Here is a 12,423-nt window from a genome sequence, read left to right on the forward strand (position 1 = left end):
AACTGCTGATGGAGACCCAAATAGCTACTAGATTCTATCCAGTCCTACCTTGTTCAAGTAAAAAAGACACCAGGATTCATTTCAGCCAGGATGGACTGCCAAATCTGCATAAAAATGTAGTTGGTGCTTTCCTGACCCTTCTGCTCCCTGATCACCTTTCAGTCTCCAGGGCTCATTGTGACAGGTGAGGATGGGCTCTAAGGGAATGAGATATTTTGGTCCTTTGCAGAAAAGAAGGCTTTTTCACACTGTGCTTTCTGCCATATTACCTCTTGGAAGTCCTTTAAATTTTTATTTTCTCTGTAGCAGACCTTTCTGCCAGGAACAGTGACATGTGAGTGACTTGTGGTGTACACTTCTGTCACAACTAAATTTCTGTGATGCTGAACTGCTGCTGAGAGATGGCCCTTTCCAGAACTATTCTTTGTGCTGTGCTGTGTGTATTCCAAGGGGAAAAAGAAGTGAATTTGAAGATTCAGAATGAGCAAAAGTCCTAAAAAACACCCAGTCTTCTATGGCTAGAGCTTTATCTGAACCATCTGAACCTGCTGAAACCATTGCATTGTCCTATCACATCTCTAGCTGAGGGTGTCCCCTTGGGCATTGGCTCTGAGTGCAGCAGCTGGTGCCCCCCAGTAATGGAAGGGAGGAATTTTCCCCAGGGCTGAGAGGACAGAGAGGCAGCTGTCTGCCGATCTTCTCCTTTCTTCCTTTAACAAAGGAGTCTCTTTATTCAGGTGGCATTTAAAAGTCAGAAAGCAACCAGGGAGTTTGCGAAATGAGCCTGCTGTTTAATTTGCAGAGGCTGGGCTGTTGTGACATGGTCTTGAAACACACTAGCCCTGCCGCAGCCTGTGCTGGGACAGGGATAAGGAAACTCTTCACTGTTGTTGACTCTGGAAAGGACCTGCAGCCTGGAAAAGAGCAGACTGAGAGGGGATCTTCTCAGTGTTGATCAATAGCTAAAGGGTGGAGGTCATGAGGATGGCGCTGGGCTCTTTTGAGTGGTGGCTAGTGATAGGACAAGGAGCAACTGGCATGAACTAGAGCACAGCAGGTTTCACTTGAACTTAAGGAGAAAATTCATCACTTTGAAGTTGCTGGAGCTCGGACCAGGCTGCCCAGAGAGGCAGTGGAGTTTCCTTCTCTGGAATTATTAAAAACCTGTCTGGACGCATTCCTGTGCAACCTGCTCTAGGTGATCCTGCTTCAGCAAGGGTGTTGGACCAGATGATCTCCAGAGCTCCCTTCCAACCTCTACCATTCTGTGATTCTGAAATATATGGCGCACAATCTAAAAAAGAAACTTAGTTTGCCTACCTTATGCTATTTGGAAAGATCTTGCTGTATTTTATTTTTTCCCCTATTTGTTACTTTTTTAGATAGTAGAAAGTTTTACAGGTGTGGAAGGAGCATGGAAAGGATGTCACCATAGGCAAAGGGGAGGAAACAGGTGGCAACCATTAATATTTGGGTGGAGCAATGATTGAGGGAGGGCAGCTCTGTGATTAAGAGGCCTAGCTCACACCCAGCAGACTGTTTGTGGCTTTCCTGATGGCACTGCCAGCCTGTGCTCCCTGTTGCCCCAGCAGTGGGTGGAGTGCAGGAACAGTCCATGGGACACAGCTCCAGCCCAACTCTGGCAGTGGTTAAGTGCCACATCACAGCAGAACAGTTCCCAAAGTTCCCATCTAGATGTGAGGGATATTAGTGCCTTTTATGTGTAAGATTTTGTCCTCCATAATCTGTGTAGCTGTCTAAAGTCAGGTTACTAGAACTGATAGCAGAGTAGTCATGACAGGTCCCTTTCTGAGCAAGGCATCTTGACAGCTACATTGTTCAAACAAATTTAAGGTTCATAAAACCTGGTGTTTCCTTGACCTTGGAGAGTCCCTGATGCTCTGGGTGAGCTCTGAGTCCACCTCATAGAATCAAAGAATCATTAAGATTGGAAAAAACCCTCTCAGATCATAAACTCTCACCCAGCATACCCTCTAAACCACGCCCCCAAATACCATGTCTACACATCTTTTAACACTTTCAGGGATAGTGATTCCACCACCTCCCTGGGCAGCCTGTTCCAATGCCTGACCACCCCTTTCAAACAAGAATTTTATCCTAATATCCAATCTAAACTTCCCCTGGCACAACCTGAAGCCATTTCTTCATACATAGTGCTGACACCAGAATCCATTGCTCAGGAATTCTTTACTGAAAAGCAAGATGGGATTGGGTTATGCTTCCTTGTTCTCCCTAAAGCAAGCAGGCGGCAGAAGTGTGGATCCACTCTGGAAGTGTCTAGGTAATTGACGAGCATATAAATAGGCTTTATTTTAGTAGGCATCTGCCTTACAGCCTGAGCAATGAGGCTTTTACCACTTCTGGTACCTGTAGATGCTGCTGTAACACAAACCTGTAGATGCTGCTGTAACACAAACAGGGGAATACTGCAAAAAAGCCCTGAAGAAAACTCAGAGGCAAAGCTCTCAGAGCCTCTGCAGATGAGGAAATCCTGCAGGAAAGGAGGGAACAAAAGCCCTGAATTATAATGGAAGTTGGGTAATTGCTCCCTGTGAATAACAAACACCTGAGAGTCTTCCAGGCATCTCACCTGGGTGCTTCCAAAAGATCATTCACTGAAAGCTTTGTGGCAATCGATTGCAATCTCTGCTGCCACAAAGAGAACTTCAGGCCTCCTGGAAAGCCAAAGAAATGCCTGGAGAAAGAAGGAAGGTGAAGCCCAGGCCCTGTTTCTGTTTCTCTTTGTTACCAAGCCTTTCAAAGGGACTCATTGACACCGGTGCTAAGGCTTTTTTTCTTTTTTTTGTATGTGTTGCCTTTTTTGCAGTGCTTCTTAGCAGGAGAAAAGAGTATTGGCTCAGTGAGAAGATTTTCCCACATCAGGCTTTTCCAGGCTTTATGATGCTCTAGGCTTCTTTTCTTTTTTTTTTTTCCCCTCCACAGAGTTGTGTTATTTTTTTTTCCATGGGAGGGAAGCAGCAAAAGATCTCTCCGTGTAAGAAGGTGGCATGGGAGGAGGGTGAAGCAAGTTCTGCAAACAGGCTTGTTTCAAATACCAGCCTAGAGAGAGACTGCAGATTTTTGGAGACCGGGCTCCATGTGGTAGGTGGGAGGGGATTTCTGTGCTATTGATTAATTCCAAATTGTGTGGGATTTTCTTGGCATAAATGAATGGGGTCTCTGCCAACTTCAGCTTCAATTTTTCTTCTGTCAAATGAGCTGTGAGAGCTGGGTGAGGAAGAAGTTTTGAAGGTGGAGGTTGGTCTCTGCTACCTAGTATCAGGTGATAGAACAAGAGGAAAGGGCCTGAAATTGTGCCAGGGAAGCTTTAGGTTGGATATTAGGAGAAATTTCTTTAGTAAAAGAATTGTCAGGCATTGGAACAGGCTGCCCAGGGAGGTGAAGAAGTCATAGTCCCTGGAGGTGTTCAAGAAATGTGTAGACATGGCACTTTGGGACATGGTTTCATGGCCATGGTGGTCTTAGGTTGAAGGTTGGAGTCGATAATCTCAGAGACCTTTTCCAGCCCAAACAATTCTATGGTTCTATGAATGACCCTCGAATCTGCAGGGCTTGATGGAATTAACTTCCATTTGCTTGGGAGAGGGAGCATGGCTTTTCCTGAGCTGTAGTACATTTGCATATGTAATTCCTTTTGCAAAATTTCCAGAACCTCATTCTCAAGAAACCCTGAATATCTTCTAGAGCTCAAAAGGCTTTTTAATTGTATCTTTCCATACTATGCTCCTTACTGGGGATGCCATGGAGATGAGGAAAACCAAACCAACCTGAATAAAGTGCAAACCCTGCATGGTAATCATAGAAATTTGTGTAGATTAGGAAACAGAAGGCCAAGCCTGAAAAATAGGTGGACTCTGTCTTTGTGTCAGAGAATTTGTGCCAGTATCTAGATGAGCTGCTCAGCTGTGCCAGCACTGCACTGTGCAGTGAGCTCTGTGGACAGTAGAATATTGCAGGCTGGAGGAGTGGAGGGTAAAATAAAATTGAACAGATGAGGAAAAAAAAAATCTGTTTTACTGAACAAAGGAATCTCAATCTATGCTTAACTTTATTTCATGTCAAAAAATGTATAAATCTAGGCTCTTTCATGGCATGATGCTGAACAATGCGAGCCCTGTAGCACAAAGAGCATCCCACTGCTGGATTACCTGTCCTCAAGGTGTTTCAGAAAAATTCAGTGAGGTTGGCTTTATCCTGACAAATACTCATTTATTGCAGCTGTTAGAGCAGTGCAAGCCACAGAATTTCAGTAAGTCACATTGCTGGGGGTCAGCTCAAATACTGGCCTCGGGAAACTTGGGTTTGGGTTTTTTTTCAGGTTTGTCTTTTTACATCAAGCTGGAATGATACAGAGAATGGAAAATCATTTCATAAGATAGGAGAATCAATGGTTGAGTGTGACAAAGGCAATTTAACATAGAATCATGGAATCATAGAATGGTTTGTGTTAGAACATGAGTGGCAACTTAACAGGCTAAAGCAACTGAACAGGTTTTGGGGAAAAGCGTGAAACTAGATCCTTGAAGGGCAAACAAAACTCACAGAGAAAAGAGTTGATATTGTTTTCACTATTTCAAAGAAAATTTAGGTAGATACAGGAGGGGGAAAAAAAGGATTATTGGGTGGCTGTCAGAATGGAAAATCTTTTGGGAAGTTATAACTGGATCTTCAAATTGGAATGTAAGCAGAAGGAAAAGACACTGGAACCTGTTTATAAATAGCTTGAATTTGTGAGAGTTACATATTTGGTTTGTTACTGCTACCCAAAGTGAACCCTACACAGAGGAGTAGGTATGACCCACAGCCCAAATGTGTATTTTTCTGGCAAGACTGAAAGAGAACAGCATGAATTAACAACTCAGCCTCCTCCCCAAATCCATGGCTGCTAGCAGGTCTGAGAATCGGAAGGCTGTGCACAGGGCATGGTGTTTGGGCTAAGGCACACCCAGGAGAATGGAGTAGGAAAAGTAAATGTAAAGCCTAGAGAGCAATATATTGGGTGCAGATGAGGTGGTGGGCTTGAAGGAAAAGCTTGGCTTTGCTTATCTTAAAAAATGGCTTTGGACATTGGTTGCCTTGCTCATAAGGGTACCTGCCATGAATATGCTGCTGTCAAGTCATATTTCTTGTGTTCAGTTTTGGGGCCTTCGCTACAAGAAAGACATTGAGGTGCTGGAGCAGGTCCAGACAAGGGCAACAAAACTGGTGAAGGGTCTGGAGAACAGGTCTGGTGAGGAGCAGCTGAGAGAACTGGGATTGTTTAGTCTGGAGAAGAGGAGGCTGAGGGGAGACCTCACTGCTCTCTACAACTTCCTGAAAAGAGGTTGGAACAAGGTGGGTGTTGGTCTCTTCTCCCTAGTAACAAGTGATAGGATAAGAGGAAATGGCACCAAGTTGCACCAGGGGAGGCTTAGGCTGGACATTGAAAGATACTTCTTGGATGAAAAGGTTTTCAAACACTGGAACAGGCTTCCCAGGGAGGTGGTTGAATCCTGATCCCTGGAGGTGTTTAAGAGCGGCAGAGATGTGGTGCTGAGGCACATGGTTCAGCAACAGACCTGGTAGAGTTAGATGCTAGATGAACTCAGAGATCTTAAAGATCTTTTCCAACTAAACCAATTCTATAAACAAACTTCAAACTCACATTTTCCTCACCCAGTTCTCCTGTATGGAAATAGTGGTAAAAGTGATTGTATCACTTTCACTGTTGATCCTTATCCTTGTAGTTTTTTTATTGCATCACAACACAAAGTCCTGATAACTAATATATCTTGGGTTGGGACACATGAAGAAGATCCTTTCCTCAGCAGAAAGATTTGCTGTATTGTGGGAGGAGAGTTTGTCTATTTTGTGAGCAGAACACTAATGGTTATATCAGACATAGCCTGAATGAGATGACATAACTGATGCGTTTCTTTTCCTTCACCCTTTATTGGGGGGGAGGGTGGGTTGGAGGTGAGGTGGGATGTTGGTGGGTAGCTTTTCCCCTGGTTCCATTGTTCAAGATGCTCTCTGTACACAGTACTACTTCTACCTAACAAGTGTGGGAAACATATTAAGATGCATTTTGTTTTTTAACTCCATTGTTTCTGAACATTTCACATAAAAAAAGGTCAGCAGAGAGTAGGAAAAGAGAGAATTATTTGAGCCATAGTTAAAAAGTACTGGGAAAATGGATCACAAACCTTTTAAAAGAGAAAAAAATACACAAAACTCTAAAAGTCACACTCAGAAGACTTCAAGAGAAGCCTCTGCTAAAATACCTTAATAGAGACCCTTTCATGTGGTGTAACTTTTTCACAAGTTCTTGATTCAAAGGGGTTTTCTTTGCTTTTGAACACATCACTTAATTAATGTGTAAATCATGGAGATAATTCAATCTAGGGCTGTTGAGAGTGCAGGTGAACTCTTCCAATTGCTTATTTTAAATCAATTTCCTGCACAGACATTGAGTGATGATGGGTGGCTAAGGGAATGATTAGTCAATGATTTTTGTGAGCAGGAGCAAAGAGTTTTTATAAGTACAGTAATTATTTCTCAGAACGAGGCACATTAAGAAGGTCCAAATGTGGCTCAGATCTGGTAGCGACGAGATAGCACTGAAATACAGCTGCATTTCTGCTGTGTGATTGAATTGCTCATCTTGATTGTATTCCCAACCTTTCCCAGCACCTCAGTAGGGCAAGAATTGAAAGCTATAGAAGTCTACATTGTCTTGAAAGACTTAGTGTTGTCTGGCATTGAGCCAGCTTGAGAATGTTTATCTATCTTCTTCTTTTAATCCTGTGCAAAAGAATGGCCTTTATTCATGGAAATTGTCAATAATAATTGCACTATGACATCTGATTTGCTGGATGGAGTGTTAAAGGCTAGGTTGGGCAAGGCCTTGAGCAACCTGGTCTAGTGGAAGGCATCCCTGCCCATGGCAAGGGGGGGTGGCACTAGATGAACTTTAAGGCCCCTTCCAACCCAAACTATTCTATGGTTCTGTGATGACTATGTTTGCTCTATGCTAACAGCAGGCTGATATTGCAAACAGAACTCCTTGTTGCAAAGTGTTTCTGTTGTGGCTTTAAACGGTGTGCCTGGTTGCTCTATCATAAAGCACTGTGTGCTAGAACTTTATCTACTTGCCTGTCTGACACCCTGCACTATGACAAGAAAGTTACTGATACTGAGCTAGATTTTGAAAGGGTGTTTGTCTCTCAAGGCAGTTTTGAAAAGGTGTTTATGTTTGGCTCTTAGAATGTTTACGAGACTCAGCTTCAAATTCTGCTTCTTGCCCAGAGTCATCAGATTGATTTGGTGTCTTGCTTCTCAAACCCACAAGCAAATATAGGTAACTATGTGCTCTGAGCTAGATCACTGAATCAGAGTTAACCAGGTGGGAAAAGACCTTCAAGATCAACAAGTCCAACCTGTCACCCAACACCATCTAATCAACTAAACCATGGCACCAAGTACCTCATCCAATTTTTTTTAAACACTTCCAGGGACGGTGACTCCACTATCTCTGTGGGCAGCCCATTCCAATGGCTATTCACTCTTTCTGTGAAGAATTTCTTCCTAACATCCAGCCTAAACCTCCCCTGTCATAGCCTGAGACTGTGTCGTCTTGTTCTGTCACTGGGTGCAAGAGAGAAGAGACTGACCCCCACCTGGCTACAAGCTCCTCTGAGGTAGTTGTAGAGAGCAATAAGGTTTCCCGTGAGCCTCCTCTTCTCCAGGCTAAACAACCCCAGATCCCTCAGCATCTCCTCATAGGGCTTAGACTCCAGAACCCTCACCACCCTTGCTGACCTTCTCTGGACATGTTTGAACATCTCAACATCTTCTGTAAATTGAGGGGCCCAGAACTGGACACATTAGTCAAGGGGTAAGACAGCTGTTCTTTCACTCTCTCCATGAGAAAAGTCCAGCTGCATTGATTTCAGTGGTGCCACCATAAGGCTTCATCATGGAAGGATGGCAAAGACATGAAAGAAAACTTTGGTGAATCCTGGTTGCTGGTGTCACCTGAGAAAGCACAGAGCTGGCCTTCCTCTATCATCTAGCTCTTGGTCCTTGACTTTGCTCTGTTTTCTTAAGCTGTCTCTGGGGCTTTTTGATTATCTGTACATTAGCAAAGCCGTCTGTTTGTGCTCTGTATAAACACAAAGTGAATAGAAATGTTTTTATAGAAGGTGATTAATTGGATAATTGCTCTTGGATAATTGCACTGAGCATTGGTTTTTAATGTGTATTGGTAAATATGGACTAACCTTTTAGCAATCTGTGTGCACTCATCCACAGCAATGGAAAATATTCCCAAGGGAATCTAATTTCAAAAGAGATGTTAAGGAAAGAAATTGGACTTTGCACATGGCTGTAGATTCTCAGGCCCCTGGAGGCCTTCAGTTCCGGGCTCATGACTGTAACTTTGTTTCATTTACATTGCAAATGAAATCTTTGTGGTGCTTTTGGTCTTTAGTCACGTAGGGAAAGGGTGCCTGGCAGTTGCCTCTGTATCTTTGCTGCACAGCCGTTGCCTGCTCGCTACTACCACACACGTTCTCTGACGGCAGAAATGCAGAGCTGATATCATGCCGCGCAACATCTGCTAAATTCACGTGGGGAAAGAGAATATGAAAACAAATACACAAAGGGCACAGCCACTGAGATGGTAAATATTGTTCTTTCCATGCCACACCCAAACCAAAAATAGAGACAGAGGGCCCCTTAACAAAGCCTTATTCAGGTTCTCGAGGGCTTACAGTAACTGTTTGTTTTCCACTGAGCTGTGAGAGAACAAGACTGACAGCTTACTTTAAGAAACATGGATTTGCATGAGACACTTCTTTTACTGTGACTAGATCAGAAAGAGATGAGAAGAAAGCTCTGTGGAAGCTGATACTGTTCAAAGATAATGTGAATGCAATCACTGCCAAGCTTGCATGCCATAAGAGGAATAACAGCTAACATTATTTTTCATGGAATTGCAAAATCACCACAGTTGAAAAAGGCCTCCAAGATCATCAAGGCCAACCCTTATCTAACTCTGCCAGGGCTGCTACTACACCATATCCTCGAGTATCACATCAGGATGGCTTTTAAATACATCCAGGGATGGGGATTCAACCACTTCCCTGAGCAGCCTGTTCCAGTGCTTGAGAATCCTTTTGGTACAGAAGTTTTTCCTAATGTCTAACCTAAACCTCACCTGGTGCAACTTGATGTCACTTCTGCTTGTCCTTGCAACTTGTGAGAAGAGGCCAACACTCACCTCTCTGCAACCCACTTTCAAGGAGTTGTACAGTGAGAAAGTGTCCCCTCAGCCTCCTTTCTCCAGAATAAACAATCCCAGCTTCCTCAGCTGTTCCTCACAAGACTTATTCTTATTTTTGGGGCAAAGAAACTGCCTGTGCTGTGGAGCAGTTTGCGTTTGCTAGCTGGGCAAGAGGAGCAGCAGGTGCAGGAGCCCAGGGGCTGGCTGCAGTCCCAGAGCTGGGAGGTGTTGTAGGAGTGAGCATACCACCCAGAATGGAGAGAAGGAAATTGCTGAGTGGCTTTGTCAGAACATAGGTGGTGCTTTATGCATCCTAGACTCCTGCACAAAGCTCAGGTGCTTAATAAGGTAGATAAAGCTGGGCACTCCCAAATATGCTGCTGATTAAACTATTGCAAAATGGCAGTGGGATGAAGGAGAAGGCAGCGTAATAAACACAGCCCAGTCAATAAATACAGTTACTGCAATAATGCAGTGGGGAGGACAGGAAGTCAGAGGGGGAGCAGCCAGACAGATCCTCAGGAATGGGGCTCCATAGGGTTCATCTGGGACATTCCCTCTCCTTCCTGCCCAAAAGCTGCCTTCAGAGACTCTTCACCATAAATGGATATTATAGAATCACAGAATCATTAAGGTTGGAAAAGACCTTTAAGCTCATCTAGAGATACCATAAATCCAATACCACCATGCACCCAACTGCCCCAACAACCATGCCCTGCAACTGCCCTGACAGCCATGCTCCCAACTGCCGTGTCTACACATTTTTGGAACACCTCTTGGGATGAATGCCAGTATGCCTGGCCAAATTGCCTTAACATCCAGATGCACTTTTCCTGAGCATGGGACACTGGGCAGAAGTGAAGTATCTGTTCTCATATGATTTGCAGAAATTCTGTTCAACACAGATAAACCTGTACTGCTGTGGCATCAATTCTGCTGGCAGCAGTGTGCTGGGTAGCACTGGCACAGTTTGCACCAGGCTATTTCTTGGTCTCCTGGCCTCTCTTGATATCATGAGGATTTGATGCTATTCCCACTGGAGCCAGCATGAGTACTTCCCTGGGTGGACTTCAGATTGAAAGGGTTGTCAGTTGTTGGTTGTTGCTCTCTATAACTACCTGAAGGGTGGTTGTAGCCAGGAGGGAGTTGGTCTCTTTTCCCAGGCAACCAGCACCAGAACAAGAGGACACAGTCTCAAGCTGTGCCAGGGGAAGTTTAGGCTTGAGGTGAGAAGAAAGTCCTTCACCAAGAGAGTCGTTCACCATTGGAATGTGCTGCCCAGGGAGGTGGTGGAGTTGCCATCCCTGGATGTGTTCAAGAGGGGATTGGACATGGCACTTGGTCCCATGGTCTAGTCATGAGGTCTTGGGTGACAGGTTGGACTTGATGATCTTTGAGGTCTTTTCCAACCTTGGTGATACTGTGATACTCTTCTTGACATGGGATACTATGCCCTTGTTACTCAGCTCTTTCAAAAAAGCACATTGCCTGCTACAGAAATCAACTGGACCTTGTTTATATAAAATTAGACAATCATAGAATTGTTTCAATTAGAAAAGACCTTTGTGATTATCAAGTGCAATCATTATCTAACTCTACCAAATCTAGTGATAAGCCATGTCCCTCAGCACCACATCTGTGTGGCTTTTAAATACCTCTGGGGATGGGGATTCAACCACCTCCCTCTTCCAGTCTTCGAGAACACTTGCAGTCAGGAATTTTCTTCTAATATCCAACCTAAACCACTCCTGATGCAACTTGAGACCATTTCCTCCTCTTCTATCACAGCTAACTGTTCTTTAATAGTTGGGAAATTATGCCAACTTAATCCAGGCCCAGTTGGTAACATTAAAAAAAATGTAAGCCTGGAGATGTTTTACTATTCTAAAAAGAAAAGTAACTTATGTGAATTAATAATAGAACATTCAACCAGTAATATTTTCTCTAACCAGAAAGCATCTGCGGTTTTGCAGCAAACATCTGTGGTTAAAGTGGAAAAAATGGAAGCTAAAGTTGTACAAAAACTGCAGACAGAAAAAAAAATCACAGAGAAAAAGAAAACTTGGGTCTTTTTTCTTTGCTTCCTGCTGTAAGTGATTAAATGTTTAGTTTCTAAACAATGTACTCAGTTCTTAATAAAATTTTGAAGTTCCTCCATATGTCTGAGTGAAAGTGACTCAGAGGAGAGCTCACAGAAAAATTGCTGCTTGCTTTCCTTTCCCCCCCACCCCCCTGATAATCCCTTTTGACCTTTCTAGCAAAACTCATTTATTTTGCCCATTTTGATATCAAGCTTTCAATAAGTGAAACTCCATCGTGTTTTATAACTATTCTCCTTTGCATTACACCCTGCTTGCCAGCAAAAACCAGTGCTTGCCATGCATCATTGCTTGGGCATGAAGCTTTGACATTACTGCTCCTGCATGAGCAGATGTTAAATGAGGTGCTCCTGGTCAAGGAGCAGTGAGGATCTGGCTTCTGCTCTGTGTCAGCCGTGTCTCACCCATGATACCTTTGTTGTATGTAAAACACAACCATATATAACCCTCAGATAAACAGGGTCTGAAGGAGGGTTTATTAGTTTGAAACAAATATTTATCACTTCACTAAATGTTGTCATCTTTCATTTGTTTGTTTGTGTTGACTTCCCATACCCCAAGTCTTTTGTGAAATGGCATCAGTGGAAGATGTAGACAAGCCTTGTTTAACCAGATAGTGAGCAAACACAGCAAAAGACCATCCCTTCCTGAAAGGCCTGAAGAAAGGCTTTCTTTGGCTTTCATTCAGTAAAGCCTGAGAGCAAACACTTGAAGTAAGATTGTTTCCTTGAGATCAGGTACAAACAACCCTGTGGTTAGAGAAGGGCCTCAGCACTCACAATGTTTACCTTGCATGGTGACCACACTCAGTCAGGCTTTCCAAGGAAGCCACAATTCCCTTCCCTTTGTTCTGCCTTCCCACCTACCTAGAGTTGCACAAAACTCATCAGGTTCAGTATTCAGTATTCAGTATCACTAAGGTTGGAAGAGACCTCAAAGATCATCGAGTCCAACCTGTCGGTGGCATTAAACCTGGTACAAGCTTCCTGAGATTTTCAAGTCTTTTGACCAATGCTT

This window comes from Dryobates pubescens, chromosome 1 (genome assembly GCF_014839835.1).
Source record: "Dryobates pubescens isolate bDryPub1 chromosome 1, bDryPub1.pri, whole genome shotgun sequence".
NCBI lineage: Eukaryota > Metazoa > Chordata > Aves > Piciformes > Picidae > Dryobates > Dryobates pubescens.